Source organism: Lolium rigidum, chromosome 5, assembly GCF_022539505.1.
Source record: "Lolium rigidum isolate FL_2022 chromosome 5, APGP_CSIRO_Lrig_0.1, whole genome shotgun sequence".
Classification (NCBI taxonomy): Eukaryota; Viridiplantae; Streptophyta; class Magnoliopsida; order Poales; family Poaceae; genus Lolium; species Lolium rigidum.
In genome coordinates, this window is record NC_061512.1 from 182,278,866 (window position 1) to 182,288,663 (window position 9,798).

Below are 9,798 nucleotides of genomic sequence, written 5' to 3' on the forward strand. Positions count from 1 at the left end.
CCTTCATAAAAAATCTATATAATCGTAAAATTCCAACTCCAAACAAAGCATATGACAAAAAGCAAAAAAAAAAAAAACACCTGCATTGTGAATAGAAGCAATTATAAGTTGGAAGTGAGGCCTATTGTCACCACAACACTGGGTTTATCTTTTATGTTTCTCGTTCTATGTCTGGATTTGAGATTTGTAGGATAATGAAAACATGTCATGTCCATAAGTCCATGGCCTTATTCTTCAAAAAAAAAAAAAGATTCCCCCTTGTATAGGATGGGTTCCATATTGATCAACATTGATAGGTGTGTAAACAAATATGATCATTTTTGCTCTGAATCTATATCCGGTTTTAAAGAACCCGGTGGATAATGATATCCGAATCCAAAGCTGCTCACGAATATGATATATAAAATATCACGAGGATATTAATTATCTAAAAATAATTTTTGTTATCTAAATGTTTCAAATAGGATTATCAAATTTTTACTCAAAAGCCAAGGCCTATCTGGTCTAGTTAGTAGTTATTCAGCTACCGACTTCATTTGCAAATATGTCTACCAATGAATTTTCCCACGGGTAGGTGAAGGGTTTAGTTATCTATATCTATAATATCTAAATAGGGGAAATCCACTAAGTGATTTCTCTTAACATGCAAGCATGCCACCTCATCAAGCTGCCACTTCACAAAAAAAATTGCCCACGTGTCAAGTTTTAACTACACAGCTATGTTTCAAAAAAAAAATTACACTTTCATCTTCATCATGGCGTCCCTTTAATTATTTCCCTGGCTCTTAATTTCCCCCATTATCTCTTCCATACACCAAATTGCAAAACAAACTGATGGTGTCTCTTTCACGTTTGTATCTCTTCCTCTACTCCTAGAAACAAATGCCCTTTTAAGACATGGATATGCGTCACTTTGTTTGCACGAAGTCAGATAGTTGTGCTCCGATCCAAATAGCAACTATGTCACTCCTTCTTCCCCACATCTCTTCTCCGTGTGCGCTCAGTTTTATGTTCATGTTTTCGTCTAGGGAATGGCCTGACCTCCCCTTCCCAACCCTTCCGAACACCATTAATATGTTGAGGCACGTGGATCGATTCAGTGAGTTCTTGGAGGGAGACTCACCTCCATCTTCTCCCTGCTCTTTGAATTCTTACTTTGGTCTTATTTGGTATTTTCTGCTATGAAAGAATTTACAGATTTTACCTTGATTTTCTCCAGATATTATCTATGTACAGAGAAATAGTTTCAGGCTTTCAGCAGATTATTTTATGCCGGAGGCTGCAAGATGTTATATATCTGCGTGCAGAGAAATAGTTTTAGGCTTCACCAGATTATTTTGCGCCGGAGGCTGCAAAATATTATGTGTACAGAGAAATAGTTTCAGGCTTTCAGCAGATTATTTAATGCCGGAGACTGCAATGCCTAAATAAAGTGTCTGGCAGTCAGCAAATATGTGTAAGAGATCCAGATCTCTCTCCAAATCATCAACCCATCAGCAGATTTCATCCATGGAGGTTACCTCTTTCATGTTGTTCTCAAATCATTAACTTGATTCAATAAGGTTCATGTCCTTTATAACTTTCCTCTTTAGTAACAAAAATATTTTAAATGCGCATGTATATATGCGCCGCATACACCAATTCTTTTTTCCCTGAAACAAGAATTCAACGTGGAGAGATTATACTTTAGAATCTATGCAATTTTGTGTACTTAAAGGATTTAGACGTTTCTATTGTATACTGTTTCCTCCTCAACAAGTGGAACATGCTTTTTGGGCAGCAACTATCCTAGCAGTGGTATATTCACCCTACCTTTTGTTCTGTAGAATTATACTGTTCCTCTTGAACTTTTATAATTCTGCACATTTATATAATAATAAAATATGAATAGTTTGAAATACAAATAATTTTACAGATGCAAGGATATTCATATGAACTTTATTAAAGCCAAAATAGTTATTAAACAAAAAATGCAAGTGGACACTTGCAAATAATAGACGTGCTTCCTTGCAAAAATAAAAATACAAGTTGATGTTGCCAAAAACTAAAACTGTATTATGTCTTGGTAAAAGTTCGTAGATATAACTCTATCTTTTGTAAGTCTGTTCACGTAATTTGTCTCCAGCAATGCAATGAGCTACATGTATATAGATATTTCCGCAACAACGTGCGGGGAATAATCTAGTTCAATATATATACATACCATCTCATAAATGATTGGGTTTTAGTCTAAATCATGTCTCTATTTTTGTAAATCATTGCGGTTCCAAGGCTGAAAGTCTAAGTCTCTATGAGCTTTTGTTAGAAATATCAGTCTCTACTTATCAGTCTTTTCATTCAAATTTCAATCCTCAAAGAGATTGATAAAAATAATATTTATGCTAAACTTTTATACTTTTCTTAAACTTATTATTCTCGTAATCTAGTCTTGTCGTGTACATTTTGTTATTATTTAGATGGCATAGAGCATCAGATAAAAATGTTTCTACACATTTGTTGTAGCGTTCTTTATTATACTGTTGTTATGCATATCATTGTGAAATACGTTTGCGCTAAATTTTAACTGTACTCCCTCCTTCCCAAAATGTAATGCACATTTTTTTGCATGGTTTTTTATGCATGACTTTGACCAGTAATATATATTAAATTATATGCATTAGGAATGTACAAATGGTATTGTTGACATTGCTTGCAACGTAAGGGCGCCATACATTTTGAGACAGAGGGAGTATGATGGAACATGAGTTTTCTTAAACTATATTTTTCATAGTTGCACATATTATATAGTGAATACATACGCAATATTTATTTGTATGCAGGTGTGCTGGTGCATATACATGTCAATATCCTGAAGTATAACAATCTATAAAGTGTACAATCAAACATATATTTTAATAGTGGTTCTTGTATATTATTAGGTAACTATATTGTAGAAACTTCCAGCGTATAAATTGAACCGTTGGCAATGTGTCTTGCAAGTTGACTCGGTAATAAGTTGACAACGCGTGCATGCGTTTGCATACATATGATTTTTTGAATATTTCGCATTCTTGTCCTGAATGTGTTTGGTTTCACATGGTGTATACAAGTGTTCCTTACAGTTTCTAAAAAATATGCACCAAATAAAAAATGGAATCTAGATTTTAGAAACTGAAATCCACTTGTATTTTTTATTTTCCAAACTTGATGAACTGTGCTCCTTAGAGCATCTCCACCGGCGCCCCACAAATAGTCGCGGCAGGGTCGCCAACACTACTGTGTGGGGGGCGCCGGCAGTGCATCCTCTATTTGGGAGGATGTTCCCACACCGGCGCCTCCCATACGGCGGGCCCCACATTTTTTTTACAATATTTTGAAACAACATATCAATCTCATTTTATTCATACAATCACACAAATAGAATTAAATTATTCACGCAATCAAACAAATAGTACTTAAATTATTCATGCAATCAATCAAACAAATAATACTTAAATTATTCGTACAACCAAATAAATAAAAATAAAATCATGCATGGTTGGCGGCTCCTCTCCTCACCCATAAATGCGTAACTAGATCCGCCTTTAGTTGTACATGGACACATGCATCTCGAATTTCATTGTGCATATGAAGAAAAGTGGCAAATTCCTAGGGTACATGCTCTACCTCAGCAAGTGGCCCTTGATAACCAAATGGTTGATCATCCTGCACAGGTTCATCGCGCTCGCTCTCAATGATCATGTTGTGCATGATCACACATGCGTTCATCACCTCCCAACATCTGAGACTCGGACGAAGTGAGAGTTGGGTACCTCACAATGGCGAAACGCTGCTGAAGCACCCCAAAAGCACGCTCAACATTCTTGCGTGATGCTTCCTGGCATGTTGCAAAATAAGCTTCCATCTCGTTTGCTGGAGAAGAAATTGTCTTCACAAATGTACATACGTCGCGTAGATACCATCAGCTAGATAGTACCTCTTGTTGCATGCGTGGCTGTTTACCTCAAAGTTCACGGCACGAGTTTGTCCCTCAGCTAGCCTGGCAAACACCAGAGAGAGCTGTAGCACGTTTATATCATTGTTTGTTCGTGCCAGACCAAAAAAATATGCATGGAAAATCCAAAGGTCCTGGTCTGTCACCGCCTCAAGAATGACACTATACTCACCAGTATGCCCTTGTAAATCCCCTGCCAAGAAAAAGGGCAATTCTTCCAGCCCCAATGCATACAGTCAATGCTTCCGAGCATCCCAGGAAAACTCTCTTGCTGCATTTTTTCGCAGAATCCGAGCTGTATCATCTTTTCTCTTGGTGCTCTCAAATAGACTTTAGCAAACACCACTATGATGGCTCGGCAAAACCTGTAGAGAGTCTCTGTACATGTCGACTCAGTCATCCGTAGGTAGTCATTAGTTGTATCTGGAGGAGCTCCGTATGCAAGACAGCGCATTGCGGCAGTGCACTTCTGAATTGAGGTGAAGCCCCACAAACATGTGCAATCTTGCTTGGCCATGAAGTACTTGACGTACTCCCTGACGCCGTAGACAATCTTCAAGAATAACTACTTCTTCATCCTAAACCGGCGCCGAAATTCCTTCGGTGAATGAGTCGCGTCGTCGTTGAAGTAGTCGGCGTCAAGCAGCATTGCGCCGGCTTGACGATGCCGGTTGATGTTCCTCCTCTTGCCTGACTTTGAGCCGCTGCGACGAGGCACGATGAAGAAAGGCTGGCGAACGTGTAGCATGCTCGTCAGAATCAGCTACTGCTGTTGTCGCCGGACAGTCTCAACGTTCTGCTTCTCCGTAAACAGCTGCACCATCATCTCGTCGTCGCTGTCCATTGCGGCAATCGGACGAACACCTTGTGGGCGGGGCGGTTGTGCCCCGGTGGCGGCGAGCTCTGTTCTGGGCGAAACAGCGGCCGCCGGTCAAGGGGGTGGCGGCCGTGTCAATGGACGGCGGTTCCTAGACAGGCGACGGTGTCTATTGCAAGCAGGGGCGCGACGGCGACGGAGGGGTGGGAGTCGGCTCGAGCGTGGATAGGAGGCAGGAAATCGGTATGTTCGGCTGCCAGGCGGGGCCCACCTTGTTTTCTAACGTTCCGCGAGGCGCCAGCGCGCCCGATTCACGCCCTACGCGAAGGGGCCGGCACGGGGATGCCGGCGATTCTATTGAATGCGAAAACTAGCCAGCACCGTTTGGGCGCACCGGTGCGAGCCCCAAACCACGCCGGCCCCTATCAGTGTCGCTATGGGGTACGCCGGTGGAGATGCTCTTACGGTCTCTAACCCGATGAACTGAAATCTGTTACAGAAGCTCCGGAACGACACGTATACTTGACTTGTACGTTACAAAAGTTTCCCAGAAAAGCAACACGGACCGGTCAAACCCTAATGACCTCTCCAAGACCAGACGTGATATCTGGCCGGGACCCTCTTGCCACCGCTAAAGAACACACCTGCAGGACCAAAAAGACAGGGAAAAACAAGAGCTAGTGTTGGATGACAGGATCCACCTTTCGCCGTGCCCCCCTGAGACGATTCCTCCGGCGAGCGCATCATTTCATTCTACGGCCGTGGATAGGAGGATAGAGACAGAGCTTGGAGAAAAGTTGATGCAAGTTGCGACGTGTGAGCGAGCCTAGAAACTAGAAAGTAACCCGGCTACGTCGGCTCATTGCGACACTGTCCATCTATCCAGGAACACGAAGATAAAAGGAGATTTTAACATGGCACCTTGAGGCAACTTTAGTTGGAGTATATTGATTTGCTCCAGAAATTTCCACCTGATCGACTCAAGCATGTGTGTGTGTGCGTGAGCTGGAGCAACAACTACTGTCTACTCATGGCTTTTTAGCTAGCCTAGCTTAGCTTATTCCCCTATATTCTCTTTGGCCATCTATCTCAATGATGGTCGCATTGTTTTTTTTATTTGCTTTCCAAACACTACTCTGCTCAGTGTCCTTGTTTTTGCTCCCCAGGATTGAAGATCCATGGGACAATTGTACTTAGGCAGGAGGATCTATGTCGTCTAATGAGACAATTAAGCTGGAGGCCAACCACAAACCACAAGGTTGGTGCGTCCATCAGCTGGGCTACCTAGCTGCTTTGCTTGCACCCTTTGCAAGGTGCATGCAAGCTACGTTTTGTTGTCACAGCTCACAAACAAGGGCGTGGCGCCAAAACCTAGATAAACAAAAAACTATGGAAGTCTAGTGGTTAGCAAGACTAATTTGATGTTGCAGGCCAACTGACCAAGTGTAACAACATCTAGTCAACAATCCAATTAACTAGTCCCTTACCGGAAGAGGTCACACGAGTAAGTACACCCGTGAGCATATCCTGGCCTGCAATACGTGTTGAGGATTAAGACTTCTTATGTGTTTGAAAGGTCATTTTGCCATCTAGTGTGTGGCACGTCTGGGTAAGGATGCTAGCTAGACAGCCAGGGATGTTTATGTGATCATACGTTAATTATATGCTTGCTTGTCTTGTTAATGTTTAGTGGGAAAGTCATCCTAGAGGTTCTTGATGTCATAAATTATGTCATGGTCTCCACACTCTGCCAGGTTTTCTACTCTAGTCAGTAGAACATCTTTGAATCAACTAAAGCCCACCAGCTTACTGACAATATATACAGCTATACATATAAGACAATTATTCCAGGCCATCATGATTTTTTGGCTGTCAAAGTTTCGATAAGAAATAGAGGACAAAAGAAAACAAACTAAGCGGTTGCCTCATCCATTAATTAAGAACAATATGCCCGGTTTTTAGTAAAAAACCAGGCAGAAATCTACAATAACAAAGAAAAGCCCATACAAACAGCACATCCACGCATACACACCCACATCTAAGACTAACAAAGATCCGAACAACAGTTCCACACCTACTCTAGCCAGGGATGTTTATGTCATCACAGGTTAATTAATATGCTTGCTTCTCTTGTTAATGTTTAGTGGGAAAGTCATCCTAGAGGTCCTTGATGTCTTAAATTATGTCATGGTCTCCTCATCTCTGCTAGGTTTTCTACTCTAGTCAGTAGAACATCTTTGAATCAACTAAGCCCACCAGCTGACAACCATAGCCTGATGTTCACATGTGCAAGGGCCAAATGGCAGCATTAGGTAAGTGTTTTGTCACTAATAACTGGCTCGCTCGTGTAGAAGGTTGAATTACCTTTCACGACAGTACTTATAGAACCATCTATATGATCTTAACGTTAAATTTATTTAACTCCTGTGAAAACCCTCTATGAAAGATGTATGAAGCCTCCCAAGGGAGAGTACAGGTTGATTTCAAGGGTCTATGTGAAAATATGTCGACAATCAATAGAACTAAGGTGGAGTGTGGATTGCTTTTCGTAAAATGGAAGGGCCTATATAAAAACATACACAAAGTTGTTTGGAGGGGGGGGGGAGGTTTTAGCATATAACACCACTTGTTGGTGCTATGTTTGCACCAAACCACAACCCAAGTTTTTTGTTGCAAGAAACACCAATGTTTGAGTTAATTATTTGCATGGAGCACAAACACCCATAGTTAGTTAGTTTAATGAATATTAGACCGTTGGGCCCATAGTCAGCAGACGTGGCATCACTTACCGATGAGACCCGCCACCTCCCTCGTTCACATCTAACCAAGTCGCCTACCAGTATAGCTCTTCCGCCTCGGTCACATGCGTGACCCCTACTGCACCTGGCCCTAGCTAGCCTCGATTCTTGCCGGCGAGGAACCGCGTAGGTCTCTGCCACCCCGCCTCACGTGCTCTGTCCGGGTACGACTAGGTTACAAAGAGTTCTACTTCTAATCTTTTCTTGTTTAACGTTTTCTTGTCTTGTTCGTCAAGAACACTACTTCGGGTGAATCTCCTTCTCTGAAACCGACGTATTGACCCACCTTGGTTGTTTGAGCAATCATCATGGGCCCTTGGTTGGGCCGTAGGAGGTAGCATAATGTTGGTTACCCGAAGGGTAATGCCGACATCACCGCCACTATTTTTTTAGCACAATATTTTAAACCTTGTTTGCAACTGATGCAAAGGCGCAAGAGGGAAACATACGTATGTCCTAACAGTGGACCCGGCGAACTAATTATTTGTCAAACGAGCTAATTACACATTTTGTGTTCTATGCAAATAATTAACCCAAATGTTGGTATTTTTTGCAACAACAAGCTAAGGTTGTGGTTCCGTGCAAAAGGAGCACCAACATCTGGTGTTTTATGCTAAAACCTTGAGCCAAAATATGAGCTGCGACATCGCCTATAATACTTGAAACGAAGGTTTGGAAACCAGCGGCCAATGTCTTGACATCTGCCACCACAACGCCAACACCAAACGATCTTACCACCGGTGACCATTGATTATCAAAACAATATCCTAGAATCCATTGTCAGCAGTGATGTGGAGCGCTCCTTGATGGCCATGGCTTCATCCAGTTCAGGGGAAGAATTGGAGAGGAGGCGGGCACTGGTGGAAAAACAGGCTTCCGGGAAGCCCCATAAGTCGCGAAGGTAAAGGAACCGCGACTAATGGGGTCTTTAGTCGCGGTTCGTGTGGCGAACCGCGACCAAAGGCCTGGGCCCGGGGCGCACGGTGGCCAGCTGGTGCACGTGGGGGCTTTAGTCGCGGTTGGCCAGCCCAACCGCGACTAAAGGTGCCCGAAGGCCTTTAGTCGCGGTTGGCCGGGCCAACCGGGACTAAAGCCCCTCCCCTATATATACCCATCCAGCAGCCAACACTTAGCCATTTGGAGCCATTCTCTTCACAAACTTCACAAGTGAGTGTTAGGTTTGCTTTTGGTTCCTCTTATGCACATAAGGTGTTTGATGAAATGCCCCAAGAGCATGAAACAAACATGATATGAAGTGTTGGAGTCACACTTGAGCTTTCTCATTTATTTTTTCCTCCTCGATCGCGGTTAGCAACTTGAACCTTTGATGTGTCATTGATAAAATATGCATGTGTGTGTAGTTCATTGTTTAATTTATATTGTTTGTAGCTAGTTAGTTTAACAAATGCATGATGGTTAATTATATATTTTATATTATAATAATGCAGATGAATCGGCAATGGATGTACGGTAACCGACTCTCCAGGCGAGTTCGAGTACGGGTTTGAAAGATTTCCTCGTAGTGGCTAATGCGAACAAGCGGGGGGTTTTGTTATCTGTCCATGTGTTAAGTGTAAGAATCGAAGGGTTACTCTTCCTCAAGAGATGTTCACATGCACCTGCTTCGGCACGGTTTCATGCCAAGCTATAATTGTTGGACCAAGCATGGAGAAAGAGGGGTTATAATGGAAGAAGATGAAGAAGGGGATGATTTCAATGATGAAAGCTATCTTTCTCATTTCGGTGATACTTTCATGGAGGATGCTGAAGGTGAAGGGGAAGGTGAAGAAGAGGCACGTGATGATCCCGTTGATGATCTTGGTCGGACCATTGCTGATGCACGGAGACGCTGCGAAACTGAAAAAGAGAGGGAGAATTTGGATCGCATGTTAGAGGATCACAGGAAGGCGCTGTACCCCGGATGCGATGATGGTCCGAAAAAGCTGGGCTGCACACTGGATTTGCTGAGATGGAAGGCACAGGCAGGTGTAGCTGACTCGGCATTTGAAAACTTGCTGAAAATGTTGAAGAATATGTTTCCAAAGAATAACGAGTTGCCCGCCACTACGTACGAAGCAAAGAAGGTTGTCCGCCCTCTAGGTTTAGAGGTTCGAAGATACATGCATGCATCAACGACCGCATCCTCTACCGCGGTGAATACGAGAATTTGAATGAATGCCCGGTATGCACTCGCATTGCGTTATAAGATC